This window comes from Dendrobates tinctorius, unplaced genomic scaffold (assembly GCF_039654945.1).
Source record: "Dendrobates tinctorius isolate UK_male_01 unplaced genomic scaffold, ASM3965494v1 ptg000377l, whole genome shotgun sequence".
NCBI lineage: Eukaryota > Metazoa > Chordata > Amphibia > Anura > Dendrobatidae > Dendrobates > Dendrobates tinctorius.
The window spans coordinates 2,331,278-2,349,007 of NW_027362043.1; positions in this window are offsets into that span (position 1 = coordinate 2,331,278).

The following is a 17,730-nucleotide window of genomic DNA, read 5'->3' on the forward strand; positions in this document are numbered from 1 at the left end:
CCATGGCCAGGGTCACCACCTAGCGCACGAAACCGTGCGAGTGCCGTTGCCCTGGACAGGTGGGTAGGCCGACTCTTGGGCGCGGGCACTGGCACAGGGTCCCTCATAGTGCAATCAAGTGTCTCTGACGGTGGTGGAGCACACCCGCCGTCAGATACACCACCGTACTATGAGGGGCCCAGTGCCAGTACCGACGCCCACGAGTGGGCCCCCCTTGCTTGGGCAGCGCCCCAGCATTTGCAATCTTTACCTCTCCCTGCTCCTCCGCTGTGTAGTCTGGGCCGTCAAATCCATACTGTGCCTGACACCGTTTGAGCCTGCCTCCTGATCTATAGACATATATTTTGAATGTGTACACTATGCTATCCATACATGTTATTCGGGGATACGGTACCCTTTCTCACCTTTGTGCAATCACGTGGAATCCATACTGGGCCTGACACCGTCTGAGCCTGCCTCCTGATCTATAGACATATATTTTGAATGTGTACACTATGCTATCCATACATATTATCTGGGTATACGGTACCCTTTCTCACCTTTGTGCAATCACTTGTAATCCATACTGGGCCTGACACCGTCTGAGCCTGCCTCCTGATCTATAGACATATATTTTGAATGTGTACACTATGCTATCCATACATGTTATCCAGGGATACGGTACCCTTTCTCACCTTTGTGCAATCACGTGTAATCCATACTGGGCCTGACACCGTCTGAGCCTGCCTCCTGATCTATAGACATATATTTTGAATGTGTACACTATGCTATCCATACAAGTTATCCGGTGATACGGTACCCTTTCTCACCTTTGTGCAATCACGTGTAATCCATACTGGGCCTGACACCGTTTGAGCCTGCCTCCTGATCTATAGACATATATTTTGAATGTGTTCACTATGCTATCCATACATGTTATCCGGGGATACGGTACCCTTTCTCACCTTTGAGCAATTACGTGTAATCCATACTGGGCCTGACACCGTCTGAGCCTGCCTCTTGATGTATAGACATATATTTTGAATGCGTACACTATGCTATCCATACATGTTATCCGGGGATACGGTACCCTTTCTCACCTTTGTGCAATCACGTGGAATCCATACTGGGCCTGACACCGTCTGAGCCTGCCTCCTGATCTATAGACATATATTTTGAATGTGTACACTATGCTATCCATACATGTTATCTGGGGATACGGTACCCTTTCTCACCTTTGTGCAATCACGTGTAATCCATACTGGGCCTGACACCGTTTGAGCCTGCCTCCTGATCTATAGACATATATTTTGAATGTGTACACTATGCTATCCATACAAGTTATCCGGGGATACGGTACCCTTTCTCACCTTTGTGCAATCACGTGTAATCCATACTGGGCCTGACACCGTCTGAGCCTGCCTCCTGATCTATAGACATATTTTGAATGTGTACACTATGCTATCCATACATGTTATCCGGTGATAGGGTTCCCTTTCTCACCTTTGTGCAATCACGTGTAATCCATACTGGGCCTGGCAACGTCTGAGCCTGCCTCCTGATCTATAGACATATATTTTGAATGTGTACACTATGCTATCCATACATGTTATCCGGGGATACGGTACCCTTTCTCACCTTAGTGCAATCACGTGTAATCCATACTGGGCCTGACACCGTCTGAGCCTGCCTCCAGATGTATAGACATATATTTTGAATGTGTACACTATGCTATCCATACATGTTATCCGGGGATACGGTACCCTTTCTCACCTTTGTGCAATCACGTGTAATCCATACTGGGCCTGAGAACGGCTGGCGAGCTGTTAAGCAAGCTACAGCACCTGTGGTTTGCACACGTAAGTTTTTCATTTTTTCAGGAATGACGGTTAGGCCTAATTCCGGAACTGTGGTTGACGTGCACTTACTGGGAAATCATCGTTCGCGGGTAATAATTGTGATCACAGATCCCCATCACTAACGTTGTTCAGCGGGTTATCTGCACCTGTAAGCAACAAACGCTGGCCTTTTCAGTGTAGCGCACATGCAGCCACGGACATGTAAGGGCATGACACACCAGTTATTGGCCAATCTCACGTGCCAGAGCCTCGCGTGTCCCTCTAGTAAGCCGGACTCGGACCGCGGGGCATGACGGAGTCTCGTTCATTAACGGAATTAAGCTTGCAATGGGTGCATCTTTTTTGTTGCTTGATGGTTGAGGTTGCCCGTGTTGAGTCAAATTACGCCGTAGGCTCCACTCCTGGTGGTGCCCTTCTGGACATTCCTTTAAGGTTCAGCTTTGCAACCATACTGCCCACATAAAAAAACAAACACTTTGCCTTCATGAACGCTGTTTGGAGGGTCGTGACTCGTGGGAATAACTCCGTCCAATCAGTTAACCTGCTAGAGAGATCCTTCCTTGCTCCCAAGCATGACATCACACTCCCTAGGAGGAAGGTAATGCCACTGTGGCGACCGTACTCCTGGGGGCGACACAAGTGCACTGATGCCCAGCCACTGCTCGATGAATCTGCTGGTACATTGACCCAGACCACTACATTCCCCTCGCACGCTACATGGCCTGAATCTGACCCTGATGAAACTCAGGTTACCCTTCCCATATACAGTTCCATCTTACACGGTGACAAAGAGGAAGCAGCAGATGAAAGTGCAGGTTCGTCCCACCCGCCGTCAGACACACCACCGTACTATCAGGGGCCCTGTGCCAGTGCCGTCGCCAACGAGTGGGCCCCCCCTGCTTGCTCAGGATCACAGCACTTGCAAGGTTGAAATACTGTGCAGTGAGATGGAAGATGGGGACGACGAGGAGTCCAGACTAGTACAGGGATTCCCTAGCGAGGAGACTTATTTCATTGTTTTCAATGATGAGACAGCAATTTTTGGGGAGCACTATACTCTGGAGAATGATAGATGGGGCCCACCATACACCGGAACATTCCAAAGGTGGACATCAGACACTGGAGCAGCATTTACAGGGCCCACTACACACTAGAGCATTAGAAATGGGGCCCATTATGTTTGGAGCATTATTTGGGCCCATAAGACAGTGGAGCTTCATCCATGGGGACCAACATATACTGTAGCATTATGTGGAGCTCATCATATACTGTTTCAAACATTATATGGGACCAATGATTCTGTATGGAGAAATAGATGGGCCTCGTCATGAGATGTAAAAAGTGAAGTATTTTTCATTGTACTATACCGCTATTTCTCTGCCGTATCGGAGCATGATGAGTTGTGGTATGTGTTAAAGGGGCACTCTTTCGCCCAGGGCACATGAAAACCTGGAGCCAGCCCTACCCCCCCACAACTTTAGCCAAATAACCCCCATTTTTCAGTGCGTAACTTGTATTATGAAGTTAATTAAGGTTGACAAGCTTAAGTAAGAAGAATTGATGCTTTTGGCATTCAAATGGGCACTGTAGGTGTGTTTCCTGTCCTCCTCTCACTGCCGACTTTAATTCCCCATTGACTTATATTGGGTTTCGTGTTTCGGTCGGACCCTGACTTTTCCCTATAGTCGGCCGATTTTGCTTGACTCGACTTTTGGAAAAGTCGGGTTTCATGAAACGAAACTCAACCCTTAAAAAGCAAAAGTCGCTCAACTCTACTGATTGGTGAAACTTCTAGATCCACGCTACAAGTAGAACTTTATATCTCTTATTACAGAGGCAGACAGGTGTAATAAAATGTTGGAGGAACAGAGGGCCTTTCTTGCGGAATTATTCAAAAAATTCCCATATGAAAACGCTGGCAGCAGAGGTCACAGTTTATTGGCCAAGCTAGGAGTACAGGTGAGAGAGACACAACTCTAATCCAGCAGAGGCAGTGGAACACTGGCAAACTTCGGGGAGAGTTTTCTCAGACCCTCCTATCGCCCTGGCCCTGAGGCGTGGGGGACTCTCACAAGGAGTGCAAAGTTTGGGAAAATGCTGCGGGAGTACCTTGCTGACTGTACCAACGTCCTCTGTCATTCATCTGTGCCTTATAATTATTGGTTACCCACGCTGAACATGTGGCATGAACTGGCTCTCTCTACTGTGCACATGCACTGTGTTCACAGACAAGGAGCGCACGGCGCCTCGCTAAATTGCAGTAGCGCTTTTAGTGGTGGGAGCCAGCGGGAAAAGTCCTTTGCAGCGCCAGTGCTCTAAGGATGGAGCACGCTGCTCAGCTTCCTATGCGCTGCTTGTCCATGCCAAAAATCTATGCTATCATGCCCACTTTGTCTTAAACTGGCCCTCTGTCTCTAGGTCACCAGGTCTGTCTGTTGCAGTTGGCTGCAGCGTCGGCGCTTCGGGTGCACTGCCCCCCTTGATGCTCACACGCTCACAGCTGGGGACTCACTCATGCTTTGTATTTTTTTCCCTCAGCTTCTGGCCAGGTTCCCTGTGTAAACATGCCCCCTCTTCCTGGGTAATGGGGCCTGTCTGTTCCCCTATTCCTTCCCCCTGGAAACAGGGGATGCAGCCTTAACAGTTCCAGACCCGGCGCAGCACAGGTACCCGCAGCCAGGTCATCCTGACTCCGTACGTATCAGGCCAATCAGTTCTCTAATGCAATCATCATAGAAGGCATGTTCTTGCAATTTTCCAGAGAAAATTGTACATTACGTCCAGAACAGTTTCACTTAGAAGGACTTTGTGGTTCATATCAATCCACAAGATGACACTAGTCTCATACTTCAAAATTTCAGCGGAAAATCATTTCCCCACTGATAGGTTGTGTATGTTCTGACTTGTGTAACATCATTTGGGTGATAATAATTATTCATACCTATTTGGTTCACAATATATTCATCTTTTTCTTTAAGCCTTCCGAATATAATGTTGTAAAAGTGAAAACAAGTTGGTGAAGTGTGTTTTAAATCAAATGTGAAACAAATTGTCATCTTAACTACTTCTCCATTCCGTGTGCGGCTAACCCACCTCATTGATCTTATTGAGTTTCTTTGTTAAGAAAACAACAGCCCCATCAATACCACGTGCTTTTCCTATTAATTCATCATGCTGGTAAAGTAGAGGTGAGATTAACCCCTTCCTGACATGAGACGTACTATCCCGTCCACGGTACCCGGGCCCGTATGACCGGGGACGGGATAGTACGTCTACCGCGATCAGCGGCGCCCACGTGGTGAGCGCCGCTGATCGCGGCCGGGTGTCAGCTGATTATCACAGCTGACACCCGGCACAATGTGTCAGGGGCGGTCACGGACCGCCCCCGACACATTAACCCCTTGCACACCGCGATCAAACGCGATCGCGGTGTACCGGGAGTTAAAGGGAAGCATCGGCAGGGAGGGGGCTCCCTCCGTGCTTCCCTGAGCCCCCCACGGCAGCGCAATGTGCAGCGCTGCTGCGGGGGACTCCTATCCTCCAGGCCCCCGAATCCAAGATGGCGACGGGGGCCTTCGGGGGCCTGGGGAAGCTGGCTTCCTCAGTGCCTGCAAAGCGCAGGCATGAGGAAGCCTTGTCCACTGCCTGTGACAGATTGCTGATCTGTCACAGTGATCTGTGATGTGACAGATCAGCGATCTGTCACAGGACAGTGATGTCCCACCTGGGACTATGTAATAAAGTAAAAAAAAATTAAAAAAAAAGTGTAAAAATAAATTAAAAAAAATCGCCAAATAAATTAGTAAAAAAAAAAAAAAATATTCCCCAATAAATTCATTTTTTTAAAATAATAAAAAAAAAAAACAATAAATGTACACATATTAGGTATCGCCGCGTCCGTAACGACCTGCCCTATAAAACTGTCCCATTAGTTAACCCCTTTAGCGAACCCCTTAAAAAATAAAAATAAAAAACGAAGCAAAAAATAATGATTTATTATCATACCGCCAAACAAAAAGTGCAATAACGCGAGATCAAAAAGACGCATAGAAATATCCATGGTACCGCTGAAAACGTCATCTTGTCCCGCAAAAAACAAGCCGCCACACAGCATCATCAGCAAAAAAATAAAAAAGTTATAACTCGCAGAATAAAGCGATGCAAAAATAATTATTTTTTATATAAAATAGTTTTCATTGCATAAAACCGACAAAAACATAAAAAAAGACCTAAATGAGGTATCGCTGTAACCGTACTGACCCGAAGAATAAAAGCGCTTTATCAATTTTACCGTACGCGGAACGGTGTAAACGCACCCCCCCCAAAAGAAATTCATGAAACGCTGGTTTTTGTTCATTCTGCGTCCCAAAAATCGGAATAAAAAGCGATCAAAAAATTTCACGTGCCCGAAAATGGTACCAATAAAAACGTCAACTCGTCCCGCAAAAAATAAGACCTCACATGACTCGGTGGGTCAAAATACGGAAAAATTATAGCTCTCAATATGTGGTGATGCAAAAACTATTTTTACAATAAAAAGCGTCTTTTAGCGTGCGACAGCCGCCAAACATAAAAACCGCCATAAATAGTAAATCAAACCCCCCGTTATCACCCCTTTAGTTAGGGAAAAATAATAAAACAAAAAAAATGTATTTATTTCCATTTTTCCATTAGGGTTAGGGCTAGGGTTAGGGCTAGGGGTGTGTTGGGGTAGGGTTAGGTTAGGGTTAGGGCTAGGGTTAGGGTTAGGGCTAGGGTTAGGGTTAGGGCTAGGGCTAGGGTTAGGGCTAGGGTTAGGGCTAGGGTTAGGGCTAGGGTTAGGGCTAGGGTTAGGGCTAGGGTTAGGGGCGTGTTGGGGTTCGGGTTGGAGTTAGAATTGGGGGTTTCCACTGTTTGGGCACATCAGGGGCTCTCCAAATGCAACATGGCGTCTGATCTCAATTCCAGCCAATTCTGAGTTGAAAAAGTCAAATGGTGCTCCTTCCCTTCCAAGCTCTGCTATGCGCCCAAACAGTGTTTTACCCCCTCATGTAGGGTATCAGCCTACTCAGGACAAATTGCAAAACAATTTTTGGGGTCCAATTTCTCCTGTTACCCTTAGGAAAATAAAAAATTGGGGGCAAAAATATCATTTTTGTGGAAAAAAAATGATTTTTCTATTTTCACGTCCGAGTGTTATAAACTTCTGTGAAGCACTTGGGGGTTCAAAGTGCTCACCACACATCTAGATAAGTTCCGTGGGGGGTCTAGTGTCCAAAATGGGGTCACTTGTGGGGAGTTTCAATAGTTTAGGTACATCAGGGGCTCTCCAAACGCACATGACAACCGCAGACCATTCCATCAAAGTCTGCGTTCCAAAACGTCACTGCTTCCCTTCCGAGCCCCGACGTGTGTCCATACAGTAGTTTTCTCCCACATATGGGGTGTCAGCGTACTCAGGACAAATTGGACAACAACTTTTGGGGTCCAATTTCTCCTGGTACACTTGGGAAAATAAAAAAAATGGTGACTAAAAGATCATGTTTGTGGAAAAAATACGAATTTTTTATTTTCACGCCCGGGCGTTGTAAACTTCTGTGAAGCACTGGGGGGGTCAAAGTGCTCACCACACATCTAGATAAGTTCCTTGGGGGGTCTAGTTTACAAAATGGTGTCATTTGTGGGGGGTTTCCACTGTTTAGGTACATTAGGGGCTCTCCAAAGGCAACATGACACCCGCAGACCATTCCATCAAAGTCTGCATTCCAAAACGTCACTACTTCCCTTCCGAGCCCTGACGTGTGCCCATACAGTAGTTTTCTCCCACATATGGGGTAGCAGCATACTCAGGACAAATTGGAAAACAACTTTTGGGGTCCAATTTCTCCTGGTACCCTTGGGAAAATAAAAAAAATGGTGACTAAAAGATCATGTTTGTGGAAAAAATACGAATTTTTTATTTTCACGCCCGGGCGTTGTAAACTTCTGTGAAGCACTGGGGGGGTCAAAGTGCTCACCACACATCTAGATAAGTTCCTTGGGGGGTCTAGTTTACAAAATGGTGTCATTTGTGGGGGGTTTCCACTGTTTAGGTACATTAGGGGCTCTCCAAAGGCAACATGACACCCGCAGACCATTCCATCAAAGTCTGCATTCCAAAACGTCACTACTTCCCTTCCGAGCCCTGACGTGTGCACATACAGTAGTTTTCTCCCACATATGGGGTAGCAGCGTACTCAGGACAAATTGGAAAACAACTTTTGGGGTCCAATTTCTCCTGGTACCCTTGGGAAAATAAAAAAAATGGTGACTAAAAGATCATGTTTGTGGAAAAAATACGAATTTTTTATTTTCACGCCCGGGCGTTGTAAACTTCTGTGAAGCACTGGGGGGGTCAAAGTGCTCACCACACATCTAGATAAGTTCCTTGGGGGGTCTAGTTTACAAAATGGTGTCATTTGTGGGGGGTTTCCACTGTTTAGGTACATTAGGGGCTCTCCAAAGGCAACATGACACCCGCAGACCATTCCATCAAAGTCTGCATTCCAAAACGTCACTACTTCCCTTCCGAGCCCTGACGTGTGCCCATACAGTAGTTTTCTCCCACATATGGGGTAGCAGCGTACTCAGGACAAATTGGAAAACAACTTTTGGGGTCCAATTTCTCCTGGTACCCTTGGGAAAATAAAAAAATGGTGACTAAAAGATCATGTTTGTGGAAAAAATACGAATTTTTTATTTTCACGCCCGGGCGTTGTAAACTTCTGTGAAGCACTGGGGGGGTCAAAGTGCTCACCACACATCTAGATAAGTTCCTTGGGGGGTCTAGTTTACAAAATGGTGTCATTTGTGGGGGGTTTCCACTGTTTAGGTACATTAGGGGCTCTCCAAAGGCAATATCACACCCGCAGACCATTCCATCAAAGTCTGCATTCCAAAACGTCACTACTTCCCTTCCGAGCCCCGACGTGTGCCCATACAGTAGTTTTCTCCCACATATGGGGTATCAGCATACTCAGGACAAATTGGACAACAACTTTTGGGGTCCAATTTCTCCTGGTACCCTTGGGAAAATAAAAAAATGGTGACTAAAAGATCATGTTTGTGGAAAAAATACGAATTTTTTATTTTCACGCCCGGGCGTTGTAAACTTCTGTGAAGCACTGGGGGGGTCAAAGTGCTCACCACACATCTAGATAAGTTCCTTAGGGGGTCTAGTTTCCAAAATGGTGTCATTTGTGGGGGGTTTCCACTGTTTTGGTACATCAGGGGTTTTCCAAACGCGACATGGTGTCCGATCTCAATTCCAGCCAAAAACGTCAAATGGCGCTGCTTCCCTTCCGAGCTCTGCCATGCGCCCAAATAGTGGTTTACCCCCACATGTGGGGTATCAGCGTACTCAGGACAAATTGCACAATAACTTTTAGGGTCCTGTTACCCTTGGAAAAATAAGAATTGAGGGTGAAAAGATCATTTTTGTTTAAAAAATATGATTTTTTAATTGTATGGCTTTATGTTATAAACTTCTGTGAAGCCCATGGGGGTTCAAAGTTCTCACCACACATCTAGATAAGTTCCTTAGGGGGTCTAGTTTCCAAAATGGTGTCATTTGTGGGGGGTTTCCACTGTTTTGGTACATCAGGGGTTTTCCAAACGCGACATGGTGTCCGATCTCAATTCCAGCCAAAAACGTCAAATGGCGCTGCTTCCCTTCCGAGCTCTGCCATGCGCCCAAATAGTGGTTTACCCCCACATGTGGGGTATCAGCGTACTCAGGACAAATTGCACAATAACTTTTAGGGTCCTGTTACCCTTGGGAAAATAAAAATTGGGGTGAAAAGATCGTTTTTGTGGAAAAAATATGATTTTTTAATTGTACCGCTGTACGTTATAAACTTCTGTAAAGCCCTTGTGGGTTCAAAGTTCTCACCACATATCTAGATAAGTTCCTTGGGGGGTCTAGTTTCCAAAATGGGGTCACTTGTAGGGGGTTTCCACTGTTTAGGTACATCAGGGACTCTCCAAACGTGACATGGCGTCCAATCTGAATTCCAGCCAATTTTGCATTGAAAAAGTCAAACGGCGCTCCTTCCATTCTGAGCTCTGCCATGCGCCGAAACAGTCGTTCCCCCCCACATATCAGGTATCTGCGTACTCAGGACAAATTGCACAATAACTTTTGCAGTTCAATTTCTCCTGTTACCCTTGGTAAAATAAAAAAAATTGAACCTGAAGTATTTTTTTTATGAAAAAAAGTTAGATGTTCATTTTTTTTTAAATATTCAAAAAAATTCCTGTGACGCACCTAAAGGGTTAATAAACTTCTTGAATGTGGTTTTGAGCACCTTAAGGGGTGCAGTTTTTAGAATGGTGTCACTTTTGTGTATTTTCTATCATATAGACCCCTCAAAGTGGCTTCAAATGTGATGTGGTCCTAAAAATAAAATGGTGTTGTAAAAATGAGAAATCGCTGGTCAACTTTTAACCCTTATAACTTCCTAACAAAAAAAAATTTTGGTTCCAAAATTGTGCTGATGTAAAGTAAACATGTGGGAAATGTTAGTTATCAAGTTTTTTGTGTGCCTTATCTCTGTGATTTAAGGGCATAAAAATTCAAAGTTGGAAAATTGCGAAATTTTCAAAATTTTCGCCAAATTTCCGTTTTTCTCACAAATAAACGCAAGTTATTTGAATGAAATTTTACCACTAACATGAAGTACAATATGTCACGAGAAAACAATGTCAGAATCACCGGGATCCATGGAAGCGTTCGAGAGTTATGACCTCATAAAGGTACAGTGGTCAGAATTGTAAAAATTGGCCCGGTCATGAACGTGCAAACCACCCTTGGGGGTGAAGGGGTTAAAGGAACTAGATAACATCTGGGGACTGTAGTAAACATGACACTGTGCCAAGACCCACTGGGGTTTAGCTAACAATTTGTCATAGTTTCTGCACAGCTGAACAGAGTTGTCAGAAAAACAAGATTTTGATTCAATAACATGTTGGATGGATTGTCTAGTGGTAGCACCCATATAGTATTATTATTATTTATTTATATAGCACCATTATTTCCATGGTGCGGTACATGAGAAGGGGTTACATACAAAGTAAGAGATAAAATTTACAGTAAACAAATTTAAAATCACAGACTGGTACAGAGAGAAGAGGACCTTGTCCTTGCTGACTTACATTCTACGGGATAATGGGGAAGAGACAGAAATTCGGGGGTGTGGCACCTCAGTTGGTGTAGAGGCGGCAGCTCGGGTGGTGGTGTAGAAGTCACATCAAAGACCACCACGCTCTCCAATTGACACCTCTTGAAATGCAGCAAAAATGTCAAAATCTCTAGCTTCTGTTATAGAAAATGCAGGGTCTCCTTTTTGACGTCATCATCCAACAAGTTCAGTATTAGTAGGTGATGACTTATGAGATTCCGGCACAGGAACACCAGACTTCAGTAGTTGCGATTTCTGGCCCTGTGCTCTTCCAGGTGCTCTTCCTCTGGCTCTTCCAGTCATGATTTAATCTAGAACATTTCACCTTCGTAATCCAGAGACAGAGTACAACACCCAGGGCTGCCACTAGGAATTTTGGGGCCCCATACTGGCAAAATTTTCAGGGCCCCCTTGAGACTCCACCCAGGCTCCACCCCTTATACTGTCCACAGCCCCACCACTCTCTCTTAGAAAAATTCCCCTTCTCACCAATCACACATTAACAGTTCCCATCTCCAGATCACACACATAGCCAGCAGCTCTTGTTATGACCAAAAGATTTTTTAAATCTGCCACCACAAGGTAGACTCTTTTGGCTGAGCCCTATTCTACTCTAACCTATTAAACATTTGCTAAAATATCCAGTACAATTTAGGTATATTTTTTATTTATTTTTCAATTTTTAAAATGACCAATAATATCACATCCAAAGGGACAAATACCACCACACCATGCCCAGACACCATATTACCACCACATGGTGACCAATAATACCACATATAAGGAACAAATACAGCCATACCAAGTCCAGACCACATATTACCACCAGTGACAGAATAATAGCACATACAAGGGACAAATACCACTGCACCATGACCTGACCACATATTACCAGCACATGGTGACTGGATACTACAATACCGATCATTAATAAAAAAACATATTACTATCACCATAAGTGCCATTATACACAGGAGATCTGTACTTAGTATGTAGTGTCTGTGTACAGGTAATACAGTGATCACCAGTGACATTATACACAGGAACTCTGTATATAGTGTCAGTGTACAGGTAATACAGTGATCACTGGTGACATTATGCACAGGACCTCTGTATATAGTGCAAGTGTACAGGTAATACAGTGATCACTGGTGATATTGTACAAAGGCACTCTGTATATAGTGTATAGTGTCGTTGTACAGGTAACACAAACTCACCAGTGATGTCTCTAGGTGAAGTCCTTCATCTTTGCTTTTCATCTTTCATCCAGCACAGATCGCCATCACGTCTTCCAGCCAGGGCTTGTCGCTGCAGGAAATAACACAGTTATCTAGAGCTCCACTTGCAGAACACATTACTTAATTTTTTTCCCAACTTCTACACTACACCAGATGAAGAAAAAAAGGCGACATAGTGTCGCTCTGCACAGTAACAGAACCTCCCCCCATTTAAAACAGTATCCTCAAAAAAATAAAATAAATACATCACTGCAGTAATAATATCCCTTAATTAGCCCCTATGGTAATAATATCCCCCATCCTGGCTCCAGCCATATTTTCTCTCATCCTGGCCTCATGAGTATCCATTCTGCCCCCACATGATCTCCAGATCCTGCCCCATCTGTCTACATCGTATCCATCCTGCCCCATGATCCTGCACCATGTGTCTCCCATCCTGCCCCCTGTGTCTCACATTCTGCCCCCTCCTGTGTCTCACTGTCACATTCTGCCCCCGTGCCTCACATTCTGTCCCTGTGCCTTACATTCCGTCCCCTCCTGTGTTTCACTGTCACATTCTGCACCCTCCTGTGTCTCACTGTCACATTATGCCCCCATGTCCATTCTGACCCCGTGTCTCACATTCTGCCCCATGGTCATTCTGCCCACTCCTGTGTCTCACTGTCACATTCTGCCCCCTCCTGTGTCTCACTGTAACATTCTGCCCCATGTCTCACATTTTGCCCCCTCCTGTGTCTCACTGTCACATTCTGCCCCCTCCTGTGTCTTACTGTCACATTCTGCCCCATGTCTGCATTCTGCCCCCATGTCTTGCATTCTGCCCTCACGTTCTGCATTCTGCCCTCATGTCTCACATTCTGCCCCATGTCTCACATTCTGCCCTCATGTCTCACATTCTGCCCCATGTCTCGCATTCAGCCCCCTCCTGTGTCTCAGTCATATTCTGCCTGCCCTCATGTCTGCATTCTGGCCCCATCATGTCTGCATTCTGCCACCATGTCTTGCATTCTGCCCCCATGTCTTGCATTCTGCCTCCATGTCTCACATTTTGCCCCCATGTCTGCATTCTGCCTCCATGTCTTGCATTCTACCCCCATGTCTTGCATTTTGCCCCCATGTCTACATATTTGGCCCTGTATGTCTCTAATCCTGCGCCCCCTGTCTCCATATTTGCCCCTGTGTCTCCAATCCTGCGCCCTGTCTCCAATCCTGCCCCCTGTCTCCATAATTGCCCCTGTGTGACTCCAATCCTGCCCCCTGTCTCCATATTTGCCCCTGTGTGACTCCAATCCTGCCCCCTGTCTCCATATTTGCCCCTGTGTGACTCTAATCCTGCCCCCTGTCTCCATATTTGCCCCTGTGTGTCTCCAATCCTGCCCCCGTGTCTCCATTCTGCCAGGGATACATATTGCCCCTTTCAAAAATAAAAACTTTCTTCTTACCTGACCTCGCTCCTGCGCTGAAGATGGAGCTGCTGCTGTGTGAGCTGAAAGGACCTGTGGTGATGTCATCTTCATGTGATCAGGGGGCGGAGCTGATCAATACTGAAGGCCTGTGATAATGATGACGTCACCACAGGTCCTTCAGCACTTCTCTATCTTTGGGATGTCGGGCGCTGTGGCGGCTCTGCTGATGTGTGCGCTGCAGGCCCGATCGCAGCGCACACTTGGGGCCCGATCGCAGCACACACTTGGGGCCTGCCCGGCGCCCCTATGACGCACAGCAGTTGGGGCCCGATGACTGGCAGCACAGGAGCGGGGCCCCTGATCTGCGGGCCCCCTTCTGTACTGCTGTTCATCGGGCCCCATACAGCAGTAAGGGCTGTCATGCCCTGATGGCGGCCCTGACAACACCCTCCAAGCGTTCACCCTCTGCTCCTTACACTTTCTATCTGCGCAGTAACTGACTCTAGGCAGAAGATGATGATGGTGGTAGTAACTGGAGCATTTAAGACAGTCATGAAGCAGCCATAACAACTTGAAACAGAAGTATTTTTACCGAGATACCATACTGTTCAATATGTGGCCTGTATTTTTACCCCAAAATAGTGTAGAGAACTAGGGTAACAGACAGCAAATACAGTGGAATCAAAAAGCAAAAAACACAAATATCCTGAACTAAAAAGTAAAAAATAAACTGCAAATAATGCATAAAGGTAATAATAATAAGGGTATTTAGTAAACATAATTTTGATCAAAATAATGTACAAGCCATCTCGCCACGCTACTCTAGTATTTAAAACCTTTTCACTTGCCAAGTGACATGAATGTGAACAAGGATCGAGCGACTGAACCACTTGTTAAAGCTTAGGCCAGACAGGATGGTTTTCCCAGCTCAGAAAGAGGGCGGTCACACCCATATATGCACAGAATGCACAATAAAATGAATAAAAAACTGGAGTCTGAACTGAGAAAGACTTCAGTTTTTTTAAATACAGTGGAATGTAGGCCTGAATTGCCACTATTTGTAGTCCACAAATACATCAGATGTCTGACAGCGATACCAGACTGTTCAATATGTGGCCTGAATTTTTTATTTTTAAAAAAGTCTTTTAAAAAAAAGACCTAACAGTTGGACTGCCAATTTACATCATGTTGGTGTTATGGGGAACGGTTCCCCGCCTTCTGTCTGCAACCACCACAAGGCTTCTTCCTGCCTGTAGGGGTGTGACACCTCCCTCTGCCTGTGTGCTGCTGTCCTCGCTCTGCATGTCCTCCTGCCAGGTTGGGTCAGTTACTATATCATCCACCACCTCATCTGCCACTTCTGCACATTGGTCTTACTACTGACTTTCCAGCAAATGTGTATAATTATTGTCCACCTCTTTGGACTTTGGCTGCTCAAATATTTGTGCATCGCTACATGAAATCTCAACTTGCCCCGCTTCAAGTGGAGCGGGCAAGAGGCCCGAATCTATAAATGGAAAAGTGAACAGCTCTTCGAAGTGTGCGAGTGTGGGATCAGTTGTCTCAGGGCACTGAGCATGGTGGGAGGAAGGAGGATCAGGGTGATGTTATGATTGAGTCACCGTAGGAGGCAAAAACAGAAATGCTAGCTAAGTCCAGAAAACCAGAGAGGTTGGCAGCTATCGGATTGCAGACCCCTGAACCTATCAACACAACTAGCAGTAGCCGTGGGGGGTTCCTACGATACCCTAGACCTCTCGATCACAGCTGGAGAATTAAATAGCCTAAAGACAGAAAGGGAAATCTAAACTGCCCCAGAGCAGACCCCAAAGCAAAAGGCAGCCCCCCACATATAATGACGGTGAAGCAAGAAGAAAGAACACAACACAGACAGAAAGATAGACTGAGCAAAGACAGGGCCCAAGCTAACTAGATAGGAAAGGACAGGAAGGCTGCTGTCTGCAATCCGTGAAAAACCCTATGAAAATAAGAGCCAACAGACTGACAGTGAAAAAGGCCCTGAAGACACTAGGCTTCAAAAAGACTATGTCAGTACTCAGGAATATTCTGAAGACAGAGCAACAGGCAAAAGAAGAATCAGCTCACCCCAGCAGGGAATGGCAGAATCCAGAAAAGCAAGGCAAACAAAAACAAAACACAAATGCTAAAAGGCAAAGCAGAAAACTTAGCTTTAGAGGAGCAGGAATCAGACTGGTTTCCTAGAAGTCCACAGAGAAATCACCCGCAGGGCAGAAGGGCGTCGGCAGCCTTATATCCAGTCCGTGACTCCACTCAGCCAGTCATCATCATTAGGCTCAGGTGCCTGATAATCAGGCTCATTACCTTCCTTTACCAGAATAGGGAGTTCACCAGACCTCAGTGACGAAGGGGAAAATGAACTCACAACAGTACCTCCCCCTTGAGGAGGGGTCACCGAACCCTCAACCACGCCACCAGGGCGATCAGGGTGAGCCCGATGAAAGGCACGCACCAATCTTTTGGCATGAATATCAGAGGCAGAGACCCAGGAATTATCCTCCTGACCATAACCCTTCCACTTAACCAAATACTGGAGTCTCCGTCTAGCCAGACGGGAATCCAGTATTTTCTCTACCTCATATTCCATGTTACCTTCAACCATTACAGGGTCCGGAGGTGCCACCCCAGGAACAACTGGTTCAACAAACCTCTTCAACAAGGACTTATGGAACACATTATGGATTTTAAACGAAAAGAGACCGGATTAATAATCTCCAAAATCTTGTAAGGTCCAATAAATCTAGGCTTAAACTTAGGAGAAGCCACCTTCATAGCAATATTTTTTGATGATAACCACACCATATCACCAATCTTAAACTGGGGACCAATGGTCCTATGTCGATTGAAAAACCGCTGGGTCTTTTCCTGGGAGAGAGATAACTTATCCACCACTTGGTCCCAGATTTGGTGCATTCTCTCCACCACAGTGTCAACACCTGGGCAGGCAGAAGGCTCCACCTGCCCTGAAGAAAATCGAGGATGAAACCCAAAGTTACAAAAAAAAGGTGACATCAAAGTGGCAGAACTAGCTCTATTATTTAAAGCAAATTCAGCCAAGGGCAAAAATGAAACCCAATCATCCTGATCAGCGGAAATAAAACATCTCAAATACGACTCCAAGGTCTGGTTTGTTCTCTCTGTCTGCCCATTGGTCTGAGAGTGAAAAGCAGAGGAGAAGGACAACTGAATTCCCAGCTTGGAACAGAAAGTCCTCCAAAATCTAGACACAAACTGAACTCCTCTGTCAGATACAATTTTCTCAGGAATCCCGTGCAAGCGAACCATCTGTTGCAAAAACAGGGGCACCAACTCAGAGGAAGATGGCAACTTAGGGAGTGGTACAAGATGAACCATCTTAGAGAACCTATCACAAATCACCCAAATAACAGTCATTCTTTGAGAGACCGGCATATCAGAGATGAAATCCATTGAAATATGGGTCCATGGCCTCCTGGGGACCGGCAAAGGCATCAACAACCCACTAGAGCGAGAACAAGATTTAGACCGGGAGCAAGTTCCACAGGACTGCACAAAATTCCTGACATCATGAGACAAGGTGGGCCACCAAAAAGAGAGACTCACCAGATCTCTAGCACCAAAAATACCTGGATGACCAGCCAATGCAGAGCAATGAACTTCAGACATCACTCTCTTCTTCCACTGGTCAGGAACATACAACTTTCCACTGGGACAACGCTCAGGTTTCTCCTCCTGGAACTCTTGCAGAGCAAGTCTCAAATCAGGCGAGATGGCAGAAAGAACTACCCCTTCGCCTAAGATGGTAGCAGGCTTGGTCACCACAGGAGAATCAGCAAAGAAGCTCCTAGAGAGGGCGTCTGCCTTGACATTCTTAGTTCCAGGAAGAAAAGAGACCACAAAATCAAAACGTGTAAAAAACAAGGCCCACCTAGCCTGTCTAGGGTTCAAGCGTTTAGCCGACTCTAGGTAAATCAACTTCTTGTGGTCAGTGAGGACCACAACTTGGTGTTTAGCTCCCTCCAACCAATGTCTC